This window comes from Ornithorhynchus anatinus, chromosome 11 (genome assembly GCF_004115215.2).
Source record: "Ornithorhynchus anatinus isolate Pmale09 chromosome 11, mOrnAna1.pri.v4, whole genome shotgun sequence".
In the NCBI taxonomy this organism is placed as follows: Eukaryota; Metazoa; Chordata; class Mammalia; order Monotremata; family Ornithorhynchidae; genus Ornithorhynchus; species Ornithorhynchus anatinus.
Genome location: NC_041738.1, coordinates 38,934,022 through 38,954,054, shown reverse-complemented (window position 1 = coordinate 38,954,054; position 20,033 = coordinate 38,934,022). Strand labels below are relative to the sequence as shown.

Below are 20,033 nucleotides of genomic sequence, written 5' to 3'. Positions count from 1 at the left end.
CCACAATAATATGCAGAGACCTAAGCCAGCCAGTTTGACCTCAGCATTGTCTGAAGGCATCAGGAGGAGGGTCCGCTTCCCCTGTGACCCCTGGCGACTTGAGCAGGTGTCTAACAGGCACTTCATCAGCCAGATTTAAATGGTGCTATTCCCAGCGCTCAGGGCTAACCAGCCTTATAAACATGAATCTGAGCTCCACGCACGTGCCCTCTACCTGACAGCGTAAGCGCCAGGCTCCTCCCACGGCTTCCGATACGGGGAGCCGGCTGTCACTGAGTTTGCGTGGGAATCCACTAGGTCCACTGTGGGCACAACTGACCCGGTGGCGGTGCAACTATGAGCTCTGGACGGCGGGTATTGTCTCCATGCTGATTTGCCAGCCAGAATTCTGCTGAAGGAAAATGCAAGCCAACAGGCAAGGTGATGGGATGTCTCTGTTCTTGGGGCTGTGATGTTTGGGAGGGCTAAGAGGGAGGCCTAGTCACATGTGCTCTGATGGGTGGTAGATGGCTTGGACCAGTCAGACCTCATTAACTGGACAGCAGATTAAATCCTCTATCTGGATCGGGGATGCCAGTTTTGGGCCAAACCGGACCTTTGTGAATCTTCATAGTAATAATAGTAAGTGTCCCACTTGTTAAGGACTTACTATAATCCAAATACAGTACTAAAAGCTGGGGTAGATGCAAGATAATCAGGTCAGTCATGATCTCTGACCCATATGGGGCCCATAGTCTAAGTAGGAAGGAGAACAGGTATGAAATTCCCACTTCACAGATGAAGAAACTGAGGCCCAGAGAAGTTAAATGACTCACCCAAGGTCACACAGTGGGCAAGTGGCAAGGTTGCAATTAGAACCCCGGTCCTCCAATTCCAAGGCCTGTGATCTTGCCACTAGGCCAAGCTGTTTCTCATGATTTAAGGAAGGTTTTCTGAAATATATGTCAGGTCCAGAGCATCTGAGCCGCTGATAGTCCAGCGGCTTGTTCAGAAATACCTCTGGAGGCTGGAGTAATTCCAGGGAACCATCCCAGTCTCCTCTTTCCACTCCCTTCACAGGGGCTGCCCACCCAGGGGAATTGCCATGCTGGGCTCTGCTCCCATGGAGACACCTGAGCCTAAGGACAGACTCACCCAACTCCTTCAAGACCCTCAGCTGACTGGCAGGAGTGCCTTCTACAAGAACTGCACTTACTAGTTAGTGCACAAGCAGAGCACAGAAATGCTCCTGAAGCTCAGAATTTCATTCAGAGAAGCAGGACGAGGCAGGAGCAGTATTTCCCTGGGGGATCAAGTGGGTCAGCCCCGAGAACTTCCCTCTGACTGAGCACTGCGCTCCTTGGGTCGACGAGGAGGAAATTGAGTGGCAACACTTTTTAAGACATTGATTCTCTCCTGTTTCAAAGACACCAAACCCACCAAGCTGTTTGAAAACATTCCAGTAGTCCAGAGTGAATGCTTGGAATAGTCATTCCCCACTGCTGAGTTAGAGTGTCTGAATGTATGAGAAGAGTTTTTTACATGCATTCTTTTGCCTCTAAGGGGAAAATGACCCCTGAGCTGTCTCCTTCCTTAACAGGAAAATGTTTAGATGCTCTCCCCTCTTTCTAAATACATGTAGAAAAACTCCAGATTGCATTTGCATTCTTGGCTGTTCTATTCCACCCTCCACGATCATTGACGATGTAGAAGGAGTGTTGCTAGGTAGTTCCAGTGTGGTGTAGTGGATAGAGCATGGGCCTGGGAGTCAGAAAATCATGGGTGCTAATCGTGGCTCCACCACTTGTCTGCTATGTGACTCTGGGCCAGTCACTTCACTTCTCTGTGCCTCAGTTACCTCATCCGTAAAATGGAGATTGCCCCTCTCAGGATGACACCTGGAGAGTTTCCAGTACTCTACCAGTTTCGGCTGCGGGAGGGAGAGTCAAGCAGAAGATACCCATTCCATTCCTAGCTTGGGCAGTGGCTAACGAGTGGAAGGCAATCTGCTACAAGTCAAAACTCACCAGTATTGGGCAGCAGTGACTTGGGCAAGTCAAGGGCGGAGACCCAAGTTTACTGTGCCGAAGAAGGCAATGGTAGCCCCCTTCCATATTTTTACCAAGAAAAGTCCATGGATACACTATCAGAACGATTGCAGATGGAGGCGGAGCATTCTGGGAGAGATGCATCTGTGGAGTCGCTGTGGGTCAGAAATGACTCGACAGCACAGACGAGACAAAATGGAGATTGAGACTGTGAGCCCCACATGGGGCGGGGAATGTGTCCAATTTGATTTGTTTGTATCCACCTCAACACTTAGTACAGTGCCTGGCACATAGTAAGCACTTAAATGCCATCATTATTATTATTATTTCTAAGTGTCCATTTGGGGCTGGGCATCATCATTTTCTAGGCTGTTCACAGGGGCTGTACCTGAGAGACCCAGATATGTGCCACATAGATCCAGGAAGACATTTACCACCTTTACAGCCTCCGCTGCTCAAATGGTCAGCCCACCCATGGCCCAATATTGCTGCTCCTCCGAGTACCACAGCTGACCCTCTGAGGTCGAATGCTTGACCTCATTAATACAAAAGGGGAGGAAGCTAAGTGAATGTTTTCACAGTCTCCTTTTTCTCTGGGCCAACTGGAGGTTATCAAGGCCAGAGGCAGCTCTCTAGCTTCATAAACCTGTTAGGGTATTCGGAGTCATGATTCTCTTATTCAACTGTCTGTGCTTTTCCTTGGGACGACTAATCCCTCAGCGTGACTGGTGGAAGCCGCGGTATTGATTTCTGTGTCTCTCTAAACCTCAGTTGTGTTCAACGCTTGTTAGACATCTGAAGGAATATCCAGTAGGCTCTGGGGGCAATTTGAGAACGGAGCTCAATAGGCTGCACTTGAGAGAAGTTTCCGTAAGGTTACTGGGCAAGCCAATAGAAAGGATTTTTTGAAAGAGAGGGAGAGAAAGAGAAGTTCCTCCTGCCAATAGAACTCTTGAAGGATTTAGGCCTGCTCAGTGCTTTTGTCTCACTCTCCTATCATTAATAAAAGCTCCTTTCTTTATCTGACTCTGGGAAATTGAAGACCCACATTGGTATAGGCCAGTGTCAATGCCAAATGGGAAAAGAGCTATGGTCTTGGTGATTGTGCATGGATATGTGAACACAAAAATGTTCTTGTCACTAGGATATTTGGGAAGCAACATGGCCTAGCGGAAAAAGCACGGTCCTGGGAGTAAGAGGACCTGGGTTCTGTCTGAGCTTGGGCAAATTTCCTCAAGTGTAAAATGGGAATTCAATACCTATTCCCTCCCTTACTTAGACTGTAAGTCCCATGTGGGACAGGGATTGGGTCCAACCTGATTCACTGGTGTCTAACCCAGCACTTAAAACAGTGTTGATACGTAGTAAATACTTAACAAATATCATCATAATAATAACGACATAAAGATACCAGATGAGTGTATTTAAGTTGCTGTTTGCTCAAATTTTGGTGATCTCGTGAATTATGATAGAATTATGAAGTGAATTATAATAGAGTATGATACTGATAAAACCAATTTTTTAATGATATTGGGCAAGTGTTTGTTATGTGCCAGGCAGTAAACTAAATGCTGGGGTAGATGTGAACTAATACAGTTCATTCACTCATTCAATCGTATTTACTGAGCGCGTACTGTGTGCAGAACACTGTACTAAGTGTTTAGAATGTACAATTCAGCAACAGAGACAATCCCAGCCGAACAACGGGCTCACAGTCTAAAAGGGGGAGACAGAAAACAAAACAAAGCAAGATGGACCTAGTCCATGTCCCACGTAGGGCTCACAGTGTAAATCCCCACTTTACAGATGAGATCATCGAGGCCCAGAGAAGTGAAGTAACTTACCCAAGGTCATACAGCAGACAAGTGGCAGGGCCGGGATTAGAATCCAGGTCCTTGTGACACTCAGGCCCATGATCTATCCACTAGGCCATGCTGCTTCTCAGTTTCTTTTGTCTTGTAAACTATTCCATTGAGGATACTAATTGTCTCAGAATACAAATACAAAATTTCTCTCTCAAAATTGAAATTCCAAAATGCACTGGAACTCTAAATCAGGAAAACAACAGTGACTTATTGTATTCTTTTCCAGCACTTAGTGCAGAGTACTGCACTCAGTAAGTGTTTGATAAATACTATTATTACCACTACTGTTCCCTATTAGTTATTCAACTGCCCGAGTTGATGCAGCCACATAGATGGACTACACTATCTTGTCAATCAATCAGTCATATTTATTGCACACTTAAAGTGGCCAATTTCTTCAATTTCAGTCTCCTTTCACTCTCTCCCTCACCCTTGTTCCAACCACCTGACTTCATTATATCAAAGTCCCTCTGAAAACAGAACTATAATAATTACGATTATTGCATTTGCACCATAGTTTACTGATTTTTTTCAAGCTCTGGCAGTAGGATCACTTCTGCAACCTAGTGAGCCAGATTTGTCATATTTTCAAGCTCCTTTGGGATCATTTATGCCTCATGTGCTTCAAAATAATGATCATTTATGATACCCAACATCAGAGGAAAGGTTCCAGTTTTGACAGAATGCCAGAAAATCCCATCTCCCTGAGGGGGAGGGTGTGGGTTTCTGAATTTTTTCCAAAATTAAATTTCTCAGGAGTTTTCTCCCTAGAACTGCCACCCCCCCAAGGAAAATCTCTCAATAATTTAGTTTGGTTGGAATGAAAAAATGTCATCCCATTCCACTCCTCCACCACCCACAATCTTGGGTTTATCAGTGAAGGCAGAGAGGAGGGTACTGTTCCTGTACAATCACCCCAGACCAGGCCTGACAGAGTGTACCCTGCTGTTTCCTGAACAACAATTTTCCCAGGCCCCTCCTCCTCCTCCTCATCATTAATGGTATTTATTGAGCGCTTACTATGTACCCTGTACAAGAACTTGAGAGAGTACAGTACACCAGAATTGGCAGACACATTCCCTGCCCACAGTGGCTTTATAGTCTAGAGGGGGAGACTGACATTAATATACATAAATAATTTATAATATGAACTTTATAGATATGTATGTATCTGTGAGCTGTGGCTCCATCCCAAGCCAGTGTAATAATAACAATAATAATAGTATTTGTTAAGCATTTACTCTGGGCCAAGCACCGTTCTAAGCACTGGAGTAGACCCAAGGTAATCAGGTTGGACACAGTCTCTGTCCCACATGGGGCTCACAGTCTCAATCCCCATTTTAGAGATGAGGTAACTGAGGCCCAGAAAAATAAAGTGACTTGCCCAAGGTCACACAGCAGACAAGTGGCAGAGCCGGGGTTAGAACACCCATCCCCTGACGCCCGAGCCAGTAGGCCACGCTGCAACTTGAGTTCCTTTATTTACCTCGAGGGGTTCAATGCACTGGTGAAGTTAACCCCTTCACTGGGCACTAGCTGGTCTTGGCTCCAATTCTTAAGAGATGTGACAAAGCATAACTACTTGAGGACAGGGAAAACTGGATTTACCTCAGTTATCTGGGTAATTCAGGCCAAATTATGAGTGTGAGTGACACTAGCTAGGTAATTCAATCAATCAGTGGTTTTGAGAGCTTACTTTGTACACACCACTGTATCAAGCACTTAGGAGATTTGGTATTCATTCTTTTAATCGTATTTATTGAGGCTTACAGATACATTCCCACAACGAGCTCTCAATCTAGAGGGGAACAGATATTAATATACATGAATAAATAAATAACTTTTAGGACATGATCCCTACTAGCAAGGAGCTTACAGTCTAATTGGGCTGTAATTGATTCAGTCCTTCACTTCACTGACATTAGATTCTGGATCTGGAAGTGCAATGACTCATTGCCATTTTCCTTTGCTTTCTGGCCCTGATCCCCTCATGTCTTTGTTTTCCTGCCTGAGAAGACCCAGAAACTTTGTCCCAGAAACTGTGCTCCTTCAGCAGAAATGGTAAAATGGATTCTCTCCAAATTGGTCAACAAGACTGGCCCCATCTCTTCTTAGAGCTGGAGTTTAGCCTCTTCCTCCCGGGCCAGAATATTTTGTGGGTTCTCTCCTTGAGTCTGTAGTAAGGTGGCCTCTTGCTCTTCCTCATTATTATTACCTTTCCTGATACTCTCCCAGTCTGCCCCCTCATCAAGATTTATATCACCACATTCATTAGGTGACACAATACTGTCAACAGAATCAGCAGCAGCCTCATTATCTCTGTGGTTAACCCCTGCTTCCCCAGTAGTGGTCCCTGTCAGGGATTTTAAATTCAAATTAAATTTTAATGCTGCTGCTTTGATGTTGGAGGTAGAATTGCCTAGTCAGGAGGTGAATGGCAATGAAGATTCTATTGTTGCCTCTCCCTCTCCCGAAGAGAAAGATTGGGGCCTTGGAAAAACACTGTCCAGTTCTGGCCCTGCTGATGCCAGTCATTGACTGGTTTAAAAAGCATTAAAGACACATCCATCAAATTAGTAGATTGATTCAGATATGGGAGGGAGAAAATTTTAGAGTCCAGATTCTGTCTCTCATTTGAAGGAGGGAAAGGGAATCTGACAGGCAAAATCAGAGTAATGTTAGTTTGGACTTTAGATGAAATAAAAAGATGAAAGAAAATTTTAGAGAAAATTTCATCAAAATACACCTTTCTCAACTCTTGACTTCTTCAAATACCCTCAAATGGTGATTCTTTGTGAGATACAGGGGAAACAGTGTGTCCTAATGGAAAGAGCACTGGCCTGGGAGTCAGAGGACCTGGGTTGCTGACTGGGACCCTGTTGCCGACTTATACATTCCAAGCGCTTAGTACAGTGCTCTGCAAATAGTAAGCACTCAATAAATACTATTGAATGAATGAATTAATGAATGGGTTCTCATTCCAGCTCCACCACTTATCTGCTGTGTGACCTTGGGCAAGTCACTTAATTTCTTTGTGCCTCAGTTCCTTTGTCTGAAAAATGGGGGTTCAATACCTGTTCTCCCTCCTACTTAGACTGTGAGCCCCATGTGGGATCTGATTATCTTGTATCTACCTCAGTGCTTAGTACAGTGCTTGGCACATAGTAAGCGCTTGTCAAATACCACAGTTTTATACTTCATATATTTGCACACACCTGTATTTATAGGTATGCATATATATATAATATCAAAATTTGAAATCATAAAATTATTTCATTTGAAATTGAAGCTAGCCAGTTCGGCTCCTCATCTTAAAAATTATTATGGTTGCCTTTCTCAATTCCATACAATTAGGAACTCAGAATATTTACCATGTGACTTCCACCCATATGGCTATTTGCAGGACAGATGTATTGGGTAGCACGAGGTGAGTCGGTAGAGGAATGTTAAGATGTGGAATTACCAGCGCATTAGTTCTTGTCCCTAAACCACTTCCTGCCCACACCCTACCTCAGCCAATGGGAGACCGTGAGCCGTTAGTTCTGGGCTGGTTTTGGTCTCATATCAGGTAAGTTTCCCTGAATCAAATTGTTCTGCTTCTTGAGTTAGGAGGCCCAGGATCCCCTAAATTGCCCAAATCACTTTAAGGGGAGGACATGATCATGTATTTGACAGAAACCCACCAGCACAAGTAACTCTGCACTTATAAAAATTCAGATAGAGAAATCAGTGTATTTTCCATGTGAAGGAAGGGCCCTCAAGCTCAGAAGGAATTGGAGCAAAATCGGATTAATTTTATACTGTGCTTGCAATCAATCAATCATTGGTAGTTATTGAGCACCTACTATGTGCAGAGCACTGTTCTAAGTGCTTGGGAGAGTATTCATTCAATAGTATTTATTGAGCGCTTACTATGTGCAGAGCACTGTACTAAGCGCTTGGGATGAACAAGTCGGCAACAGATAGAGACAGTCCCTGCCGTTTGACGGGCTTACAGTCAAAGCAGACCCATTCCCTGCGCATTACAAGCTCACATTCTAAAGTCTATGCTTTGTTTGCATCTCAACAATTCCAGGTAATTGGTTGTTACTTCCTAAAGGAGAGCAAGATAAATAATTGTAGTTAATCATTATAATTATATTTATTAAGTGCTTACTATGAGCCAAGCACTGTACTAAGTGGTGAGGTAGATAGAAGATAATCAGGTTGGACACAGACCCTGTCCCACATGGGACTCACAGTCCAAGTAGAAGGGAGTAGGATTTAATCCCCATTTTACAGTTGAGGAAACTGAGACACAGAGAAGTTAAGTGACTTGACCACAGTAATGCAGCAGGGAAGTACCAGAGCTGAGATTAGAACCCATGTCCTCTGACTTCCAGGCCCATACTTTTTCCACTAGGCCATACTCCTTCCTTCTAAACTATACTGCTTCTCTGGTATCTATCTGGATACTAGATATAGATATATAATATAAATGCCAATTCAGTATTAATTTAGAAGGCTTTGTGGGGTTGGTGCCCAGTTGTTGCCTGAGGGTTCCCTGGAACTGTGAAGCACCTCTGGATTTTAGATCAACCTATGTCCCAGAAAATACATCCTGTGTTGGCAGGGATGTGTTGAGGCATTATAGCTAACACCACGGAGACAGTCCAAGGTTTCGATCACAACCTTGTCCCTGCTGACCAAAGTTTTCCAGACAAGAAATAGCAATGGAATTTTTGACAGCTGTCATCAGACTGCAGTAATAATGATAATAATAATAATGATGGTATTTGTTAAGTGCTTACTATGTGCCATGCACTGTCCTAAGCACTGTGGGGGATACAAGGTAATCGGATTGTCCCATGTGGAGCTCACAGTCTTAATCCCCATTTTACAGATGTCGTAACTGAGGCACAGAGAAGTTAAGTGACTTGCCTAAAGTCACGCACTGACAAGTGGTGAAGCTGGGATTAGAACCCATGACCTCTGACCCCCAAGCCTGTGGTCTTTCCGTTAAGTCACGCTGCTTCTCAGAACAGTTGCTAATAATGCGTCTAGTAATTGTACAGAAGTGCGGGTCTTTATTTCCCCCTCCATATATTGTGCTTGGGCAGCTTAGGGATAGGAAAGAAAAACCACTAATATTTTATCTGGGCTGGTAAATTTTATATTAATCTGCAAGGCTGACTTGTTCTCAGATATTAGACCCACATCAGAATTGAACTGCTTATACAAGGGTTTATTTCCAGAGTAGCACATAGAGATTCAGCTTTTTCGTGATAAATTTCCTGGTGGTGTATATGTGAGAGCCATTAATGTTCTATCAGTTTTCCTTCCTTGTCTTTATTTCAGTAATGTTCATAATTCAGTTGTTACATTGTACTTGCATATTACCATACAAGGTCTTGGCTTGTAGTGATTTTTTTTTTTAAATAAGAGTTTGGACGTTTTTATGCTTTTTCAGTTATGTCTCTTAAAATGAAATTTCATGAGCATTTAACTTGTAATATGAGCCAATTGTTGGTGTTATTTCCAAAATGGAATGTACAAAGGTCAAGATATTGAGGTTTGAAAAAAAAAACACGTTAGAGTGAATATATAGGGGATTATAATGAAAGGTTTAGAATGTAGGGACCTTGATAGTGGCATGAACTGAGGAGAAATGGCTACCTCTTACACAATGAACCACAGAGGTTCATGATGAAGTTTAAAGTGGATCTCTTGCTGCGGGTTAATTAGGAAAAGGAAAAGAAGAAAATGGTGCTTTTTTTTTTGGAAATCCCCATTTCTGGGCTTGGAGAAAATTCCTACCTACGAAGAGCTGCAGGGGGCAATACACATCCAGGACTCCTCTTCTTTCCCCTTCCTGCCAAGTTTAGGCAGCCGACTGACTGCCAGCTGAGTAGTTAGCCTGTCAGTCCCCTCCCACTGCTTCAAGAAACCGCTGATTGGCAGAGTGCAAGAGGGAGGATTAGAAGCCCCTGCATTCCTTCCCACCTTCTGGGCCTCACTCTGACTCACTCCGCCACTACTAATGACCCCTTCCTCCCCAACTATCAATCTTCTTTTCCCACCTTGGCCTTCCAGCCATTCCCTTGCATGGAAACAAAAAGGAATTTGATAGAATTCCAAATGGATTTTTTTTTTAGCTTTTGAAGTGAAAGTGTGGTAGCCCTATGACTGTTGCCAGAGGAAGGTTTTTAAAAAATTGGAAATTTTGGCCCAAAGGACAAATGTAAAACCAACTCCCAGTTATCTATGTTAATAGAAGAGTAGGAACATTTTAAATGGATGGACAATCCAAAAGCTCATTTTTGCTTTCACCTTTTTCCTCTCTCACCAAACCTCTTCTCCAAGTTGCTGGGCGCAGCTGCATCAGGCAGGGAATTGTGAATGGCTAAGCCCAAAACACCATCACTGGTAGACAAGCCACTCAAGCTGGGCTCAAACAGGGCTGCCTATCAAATTAAGTTGAAAAGTCTTTCATTCCTGTTAGGGTCACATTGAAGGTATGAGTAGTCCTGGGAAGGAATCCAGGCCATGTGGGTGACTTTGGGGAGGGAGATCATAGAATATCTCTGGGGCCAAACATCTATTAGGAAAGGCAGACACTCAGCAGTTTGGTTCATAAAGGAGTAGTAATTAAAACCAGAAGCAATGTAAAAGATGCGGTGTTCGCTTCTGAACCACAGTCCCCCACTCCAGATGTCATTCAACTAATCAATAAGTGATATTTACTGAGCACTTATTCTGTACACAACACTGTACCAGGCAGTTGAGAGAGTGTGCCAGTCAGCTGAGCTCTGGACAGAGCACTGGGTGAGGAACAGAGGGAAACTTCATGGGCACATGGGTTGGAGGAGGTCAAAATGTAAGAGTGGTTTTGGGGTTTGCAACCTGATATCATCCCCTGACCAGATTTGAACTGCATCTTCTTTTTCCCCGGCCAGCTCTTGGTGAAACTGCTAATGAAGAGTAAAATAGAACCAGGGAAGGAAGAACAAAAAACTTGGATAATGTCCCAAAAGGATAATCAGCAACTGGATAATCCAGTGTTGATTGTATGGAAATAGAAAAAGTTGTTCTGGAAGAATGTAGCAATAGCTATGAAGCTCCTACAAAACATTTTCAATGAAGGTTTTAAGTAACCCTGAGGGAGCTAGAAGGATGTTCTGGAAAGAAGCTACCAGATTTAATTGGGATTAGGTGGTTTTCCCTTTTTTAAATACCATATGTTTCTTCCAAAGTTCTAAAAATTACAATTTGGAAAGGTGAAATCAATCACTAAAATATTAAATCAAAGTTTAATGTCTGAACAACTCACTCAACTCAAGGACTTCAGAGTTAAGGTTTGAAATTACCATCAAATCCCAACCTGTCAGATCTGTCTCAATTTAAGCCATGGGGCTGTTTGCCACTGACGTTGCCAAACCCATCAGAGGAAGTAAAGGATGAAACTCTCTAGTCTTTACATTCAATTCCTTTATTTCAGATATTAGAGCCTCTACCCTGGGCTTTAAGTGCATCAGTTACCTTCTCCTTTCCCTGCTCTGATTTCACTTTTCAGTTGTTAACATAATTATTAATATTATCATTTGTACTAATAATAAGGTAGTATTAAGGTGTTTATTCTGTGTCAAACACTATGTTAAGCCCAGGGGAAGATAGAAGATAATGGGATGGAACTCAGTCCCTGTCTCACAAGGGGCTCACCACCTAAAAATAATATGTTCCCTATACCTTCTAACTATATAAAAGGCAATGGACTCTTTTTCAAGCCATACAGCTTTCTGTATGATGAGTAGCATGGTGAACTGTCTGCTCAATAGCACCCCAATATCCCATTTGGATTAATGCACAGTAATTTGGGTTCTAGGTATGTGTGCCGTGCTTACTCAGAGTGCAAGGTGAGAGTATTCCATCAACTATGCTTCTGCTGATATGACTGAAACAAAAGAAACAAAGGTAAAATTATTAATTTTGACAAATTACCTCTGTTTGAGAGTTCTGTGTCAGAACACTGGGACTCTTCAGATCTCTCTCAGAGGCCAGTAGCTCTTAACTCTAGAAGTGCCTTTTGGATGTCACAGAAGAAGATCAAAGTCATTCGGATATAAGGATAGTATTTCCTAAAAAATTCCACTAAGATTTCCTGCTGGGTCCAGAAAGTAAACAGTTAAAGCCTTCCTCTATCTGTTAGAAATACCTGTTTACCAGGTGCATTTTACCCCTTTGGATGACTGTAGATTAGTGAGGGAGGAAGAGGTGAGATGAACAGATGTCATCCATATTTCTGGTTTCCTAATCAGGGGTGAGCAGATGCTTTTTCAACCAGTTCCATGTTGAGATGGCACTAATGTAAAAATTAATGTTTTTCCACTGCTGCCAGAATACAGGATTTACATGATCTCTAGCACATATCTCTGGAGAATCTCCCAACCAGCAAGAAGCTAATAAACATCCAGTGGAGAGAGAATTCAACTCTCTTTCAGGCTTCTCCTTTTAGGCAGAAGGCAATTACTCAGAAGTTCAGGTCATGATTCTGAGACCTGCCCCCCTTCCCGCTTCTAAAGTGCACACCTTTTTTCTTTTGCCCTTCAGTTCCCCCCCAGTTCCCTTGATGGTTAGTACTAGCCATACTGTGACAGTGTCTGGCTTGGGAAAGCCAGATGTGTTGTCCATTTAAGTTGAAGGGAAATCCCATCTGTTCTGAGGGAAGAAGGGACATCCAGAGCTGTTGTACAGTTTTGGGGGTTGAGTTAGTGAGATTCATTCAGCCATTCATTCATTCAATCGAATTTATTAAGCACTCACTGTGTGCAGAGCACTGTACTAAAAGCTTGGAAAGTACAATACAGCAATAGAGACAATCCCTGCCCAGAGAGGTTTAGGTGGGAACTTGCCCAATTCATTTAAATGAAACCCTTTTCCTTTTTCATTCCCACTTTCCTATCATATTTCCTAATTCCATCTGAAGATTTGTCTCTTACAGTATTCCATTCACAGACTTCAATTCTAAATTTTGAAATTTCTACATTTTGCCAGTTCGATGGTGAGTTCTGCTTTGACACCTTCCACCTGTCATTTAGTTGGCCCGAGACCTTTTCTTGGGAATCTTTTCAGAGTGGCTTTTGAGAATTTACAAACTGGTAGCTTGAACTCCAGATACAGCTATGACCCATCGATGAGGCTCAACCTGTAGAAATCTGGTCAGTTGGCCCGTGACCTCATCTGAAAATTAAGGCTAGCTTTTGGTGTGGTGGAGAAAGTGTTTAAATGTCCTATTTTCTCCTTCAATCCTTCAATCAGTGGTATCTATCAAGTGTTTACTGTGTGCAGAGGAGTACTGTACTTGCGAGAGTGCAGCACAACAGATTTGGTAGACACATTCCCGGCCAGCAGTGAGCTGGGAGAGGGAGACTGGCATTGGGCTTAGGGTGGGGTGAATAGCATGTGCCTAAAGGGTACAGATCCTTATTCTACAGATGGAGCAGGAGCAAAATGCTCAGTGAGAGGAGCTGGATTGCTCTCTGAACTGAGACCAAATAATTTCATCTCACCAAAAGACGTTGTTTCGAACAGCCACTTAGTTTCTAAAGAAAAGGGATGAGTGCTTGATCAGAGTACCACCCAGCCTCCTGTTCTCTTTCCCTATTAAAAGCTGAAACTGTAATGTGCAAATATAATAGGGTTAGAAGACTTTTAGAACACCAGCTAAAATCTCACATTTGATTTGTTCACTTTGATGGTGTATTCAGTCATCTTCTCCAGACTCTGATCTTCTTCAGCCATATTGCCCTTTAAATATCCCATTTCAAATAGGAACAGGAAAGCAGTCTGGTGTAGCCGCTCTCCTCTTTAGGATCCGAGCCCTTATTAAGGCTTTGCCTTCAGTATATCTATTACTTTCTTTCTTTCTGAAGGAGTCGGGTTGATTCAGTACTTTTGGGACTTGGTGACATTAATGTATCTGTTTTATGTAACATGGAGTCATTATTAACAGCATCCTAGATCATAAAAAAAGGTATAACAAGAGACAAGGAGGGTTTTTTTCCCCTTGAAGATAATAGCAGTCATGCTGAAGAAAAGAAGGGCAAAGGTCACAGAGCTGTTCCCTGATTGGTTGTGCATGCTCTGCATTGACATTTCTGCAGTTTCATCAGAAATTCTAAATAATCCATGTGAAAACTGAGGGTTATTTACCGAAGATATACACGCTGCATGTGCCCGTAATATGCTGAAGACATAATCTTGGCTCTTGGTGTCTCCTTTTGTGTAGTGAAACTCCTGTGGCAGCGGCTGCTGCTTCTGTAACCGTAAAGACGCGGAAGGTCCCTGAGACAGCTCAGGCATCAGTGTGTAGAGAACTGAGCTAGTAGGGGAAGAAATATATAAAGGCTTGACAACAAAAAGTCTAAAGAAAGAAATATCTGCATAGTACGAGACGACACACTTCCTCAGCTGTATAAAGGACTTAGATTGGGTAGGATCTCCCAGGCTCTGAGACCAAATATGTTACAAAAAAGATTAGAGGCAGTTCTGATTTTTTCGGTAGACGTAGGAAGATGGGAGAGAGGAGCGTGTCTTTGGCTGGCATCAATGGGAGGATTGAGGGGATCTGTTGCCTTTTAGGTCACCATTAGAGCCCTGGCTGTCACAGAGGAGAAGAGAAGCTCAGACCTTGGTTGGTTGGTTGGTTTATTTTGTTCCTTTCTGCATGAGGGAGAGAGAGTGAACAGAGCCCCTTGGATATTCTCTAAGCCTACTTTCTGTAGTAGAGAGATCAGAATGAAGACTGCTGACTCCCCTGCCCTAGCTTCACGCTTGTCCTCCTTTCTCCCATTGCATTCCCTACATAGCACATACAAGCAGAGAGTGTAATCGGGTTTCCCCTTCCCCTTCCCTTTCCAATTTTTCTTTGCTTCTTGCCGTATTTCCCTGGTCGGTGGAGACAGCAGGGAGATGGATGTTGGCAGGGGCACCAGTAAATAGCCAGCACCCATCCTTCTCAAGGGCTCCAAGCACTCTGAGATTGACAGAATGACACTAATGGCGACGGTCAGACCCCCAGTGAGGCACAGACTCTCCATCTTTACCGGCTTTGTATGGGGCTCCTTGATGTGTATTAGAAAAAATCAGGGAGGAAAAGAAAAGTCACCTTTAACTCATGGCAGGAGCCATCCTGAGCACATTTGACATTCACGGGATTTGAACGAGCTTAGCATTTGTTCAAAACCACAAAAAAAGTTGATTTGTCAAAGGGACCAGGCTTTGATGATGTTTCCGCTCCATAAACCTCTCTTTAAATTTGCTTTTAGATTACATTTTGTGCACTAGGTCATAGTTTAGGAATTTCAGAAACAAATTTGAGACACTCCTTTCCACATTTATAATTACAAATATAATTACCATTTCCTTTATGACGTTGCACTGGCTTGCCTGACCCTAAAATTATTATTTTTTTAATTTCAAATCTGCCCTTAAAATGACCTACCATACTCGCTGTTTGTTTATTTTGGTGCAGAAAAAAAGAGAAATGGATTAGGCTTATAAGTCTAGGAATAGCACTTCCAGGAACTTGGTGCCAGAAAAAATTCATAAGGATTTTCATTATGGAATCTGGATGAGATATAGTTCTGTGATAGACTGAATCACGTATGGCTAAGTTGGAGCAGTCTTACTAGTAAATAATATGTATTCCAAAAATGGATAATAAATACACATTTTACAAAAGCAATATGTGTTTTAAAATATAATATATGCAAACATTCCTATAAATCTGCAGGCTTGACACTAGTCAGCAGATGAACCTTCTGGGGAAATGATTTTTTTTTGTAAAAAAAAGTAAAAAATATGTGTAATATGTTAAAAAAAACAAACCCTCCTACCTGCCAACTTCACAGTACATATTTCCCCAGGGCCCAGCAGGAGCGAGAGTCCTGGGGAAATAATAGGGGGTTGCAAAAAAATGTATAAATACAAATAATACGTAAAAAAAAACCCACCTGCCTCAGTATATATTTCCCTGATGGACTAGAACAGCGGCAAAGCCTTCACATGTCTATAATATACAGTTTACAACCTTCCATACAGGAGGTTTTATAAGGTATGGTCGGAGATGGAGTTGCAAAAGGAGAGGAGGGTCACAGTTCAGCGAAGTACCCCAATCCAGACTTGGTTACATGAGAGTACGTATCCATGGGCCTGATTCCATAGGGGTGATTGCCCTCTAGTGCACAGGGTGTGGGGCAAGTTAATCATTTCACCCCTAAAATGCTTGCCCTCCCTCTTGTTCCCTCACCTCTGTCCCCTGTGGTCCTGCGGATGTTTAGAATGTTAGTGCCGTGCTGAAAAATAATGTGTATTTCAATAATGAATAGTAAATATACATTTTCCAAAAGCAATATAAGTGTTTAAAAAATATAGTGGATGTAAACATTCCTATAAATCTGCAGGTTTGACACTGGTCAGCAGAAGAACCTCAACTGAAAGCTGAGAAGTGAGAAAGTTGCCTCGGTATCTCCCTTTCCCCTCTCCTGAACCCTCCACTCACCCCCGTGTTAAAAAGCACTTTGTCCTCAACGATGGACCGTAAATAGTGGCTCGTCACCCAAAAGTCTGTGTTTTCCCTTTTTTGCCTTTAGTCAGTGACACCCTTTGGATTTTTTCCGTCTATTCTTTAGTATTTACTGGTATAATGGGTCTCTTCTCTCTTTAGGTAGTAATGATCGCAATAGGGCTGCTTGGTCTTTCAATTACACTCCACTGAATCCCTTAATCTCTTTAAGTAGCCGCGCTGTTCTCATCTCCTCATGGGCATTGCCTCACAGGGCATCAATTTCTTAATCCTAATCCAGGGCTGACAGGTAAACCGTGAGCCTTATATTTTTTAACTGTTTTGCCTTCTTCTTGTTCCATTCCCTATAAGTTAGCCAGAGGGACAGTAGTATCTCTAGTTATTTTGCTGAGTTTGTTTACCCAGGCAGACCCCGATTTCTAGCCCTGGAAAAAACACGACCGGAGAGGAAATGGACGGATGAGACAAAATGGGAGTCATCTCTCCCTGCAGTTGATGTTGACGGCAGCCCTGATTTAAAGCGGTTCAAGGCAGCCCCGAAAATAAGTGTGTGCTCGCTTGTCTGGGAGATTAAAAAAAATTTAGTGCAGGCCTCTGGGGGATCAGGCACTGGGAATAATGAAATCTGAAAATGGACCTAAAGGACATTTAATCTACTCTTCCTCTCCCTTCTAGTCCAGAGCTTCTGAGATTTGGGCAGAGCCATTGTCTATCTGCCTCGGGCCACTGTTTGGGCTCCTTTAGTCTTTGAGTCAGTTTGCAGGGAAAACCCCAAGTGGCCGATCCCTCCCCTGAAACACAGAGTTTCCTTTCAATGATTTTTCCTTGGAAATAATCTCTACTATTTTAAAATGATTATAGCCACATAATTTCCTTGAGCAAATACTACTACTAGCATGAATTGTAGTGGTAATAGAAATAACAATAGCCAGGTACTAGGAGGCAAAGATTTGGGCAACTGCCAAGATGCTTGGATCACCTTTGGCCCCAACTGGAGAGATTCCGATTTATTTGAAGAACTGTAATGGGTTAGAGCAAAGAGGAGGGTGAGTTCTAGCAGAGGTGACTTGGAGCTGTGATGTAAAGGATGAATACAGGCCACAGGATTTTCCCTCCCACCCATTCTCCCCGACAAGGCCCTGCCATTCCTTCCCTAATCATTAAATAACAGCAATTGCAGTATTTGTTTGAGCGCTTACTATGTGCAAACTCCGTTCTAAGCCCCGGGGAAGATATGAAATAATGAAGTCCCACATAGTTCCTGTCCCACATGGGGCTCACAGTTTAAGTAGGAAGGATAACAGGAATTGAATCCCCATTTTAGAGAGAGAGAAGTTAAGTGACTTGCCCAAGGTCACAAAGCAGCCGCCTGGCAGAGCTGAGATTAGACCCTGGGTTCTTTCCACTAGGCCATGCTGTTCCATTCCTTCTCCTCCGTTCCTCTGCCCTGCCCTCCCACTACCATTGTGGGGAAATTGAGGCCCATCAAGGGGAGGGGAGAAATGAATAATAATAATAATGATAATGTTGGTATTTGTTAAGCGCTTACTATGTGCCGAGCACTGTTCTAAGCGCTGGGGTAGATACAGGGTAATCAGGTTGTCCCACGTGAGGCTCACAGTTAATCCCCAATTTACAGATGAGATAACTGAGGCACAATGAAGTTAAGTGACTTGCCCACAGTCACGCAGTTGACAAGTGGCAGAGCTGGAATTCGAACTCATGACCTCTGACTCCCAAGCCTGTGCTCTTTCGGCAGGGGAGGAGTGAGGGGGGAGTAGAGGAGGAGCGAATGGGGATCTGGAGTGTCCTTGAATCTAGTAATTATGGTATTTGTTAAGCACTTACTAGAGAAACAGTGTAGAAAAAGCACGGGCTTGGGAGTCAGAGGGCCTGGGTTCTAATTCTACCTTTGCCACCTACCTGCTGTGTTACCTTGGGCAAGTCACCTAACTTCTCTCTCTCTAAAATGGGGATTCAATTCCAGTTCATTCATGAAGAATCATCAGTTTCTTCATCTCTTAAATAGTCAATGCCTGTTCTCCATGCTTCTTAGGCGGTAAACCCATGGGAACTGTGTCCAACCTGATTATCTTGTGTCTACCCCAGTGCATAGTACAGTGCTTGGAACTTAGGAAGCACTTTAGAAATACCACTATTATGATTATTATCATTAATATTATTATTATGTCCCGAGCACTGTACTACTTTCTCGGACAGATACACCATAATTAGGTAAAACTCATTCAATCATATTTATTGAGCACTTTCTGTGGGCAGAGCATGTACTGAGCGCTTGGGAGAGTACAATATAACAGTAAACAGACACATTCCCTGCCCAACACAAGTTTACAGACATCGGCCATCAGAAAACCAGGCTGTTCGGTATAAAACCAGACAAATAGCCACCTTGGATGGAAAGGGAGGGAAAAGCTCACTGTGGGCAGAGAATATATCAGTTATATTGTCCTCTCCCAAGCACCTAGTACAGTGCTCTGCACACCGTAAACTCTCAATAAATACAACTGATGGACTGAAAGGAACACTCCAGTCCCCAACAATCCCCATATGCACTGGCCTAAGGAAAATGAGTTCACCCCTCCTGCCAGGTGTCAGAGTGGCCTCCTCGGACCTGATCCATGGCTTTGTGAGGCCTGATAAGAAAGGTCTAGGATCATTACTGAAAGTAACAAAAAATTTTTATAGTATTTGTTAAGTGCTTTAATATGTGCTCTGTTCTCAATTCAGGGTAGATACGTTAATCAGGTTGAGGAGCTCTTGTTCTAATTGGGGGACCCCTAGTCCAGGATTTATCATCTGTTTACACTAGGCATAGTATCTATGTCTACATTTTCCTTTTAATTAATCACTCAATCAGTGATGTTGATTGAGCACTTACTATGTGCAGAGCACTTGGGGGAGTACAGTACAACAGATTTTTTGTGTTTGTTTTTGCTCTTTTAAATGGTATTTGTTAAATGTTTACTATGTGCCAGGCACTGTTCTATTGGATAGATCAGATTGGACACAGTCAGTGTCCCTCATGGGGCTCACAGTCTTAATCCCCATTTTTCAAATGAGCTAACTGAGGCACAGAGAAGTGGAGTGACTTGTCCAAGGTCACACACCAGACAAGTGACGGAGCAGGGATTAGAACCCAGGTCCTTCTGACTCCCAGGCCCATGTTCTATCCACTATCCATAGAGTTGGTAGACGAGTTTCCTGCCCATAATGAATGAGCTTAGAATCTAGAGATTTAGGGTTTTAGGATTTTAGGACTAAACCCTATGCCACTGTATTTCCAGGGCCATGCTCAAATACTTCTGCACCCCTGGCAGTCTATTTCTACGTCCTCCATCTCACCAACCTTACATCTTCCCCAGCTACCCTCTCACAGGAAAATCAACTTCAACACACACCGACCCTCCCACTCTTTAACCTCTCTACTGCTGCCCTGCAGCAAACTGAGCAAGTTTCCAAGGGGGAACCGTGAGGCAACTTCAGGAAAGGGGAATGTGGGTCAGACAGAAACATCAATGAAACCTGAAGTCAAACAATTTACAAACAAATCAATCATTA

At 43.0% G+C, this 20,033-nt stretch overlaps 1 long non-coding RNA gene and 1 other non-coding gene across 2 annotated transcripts in view; both read left to right on the top strand.

Moving 5' to 3' along the window:
• The window catches only part of LOC120638702, a 303,340-nt gene that overhangs the window by 121,338 nt on the left and 161,969 nt on the right, over positions 1-20,033 (top strand). The window lies entirely within an intron of this gene.
• On the top strand, positions 1,860-1,996 carry LOC114815385. The gene has a single exon (XR_003763147.1). It is a non-coding gene; the product is annotated as a small nucleolar RNA SNORA7 (small nucleolar RNA).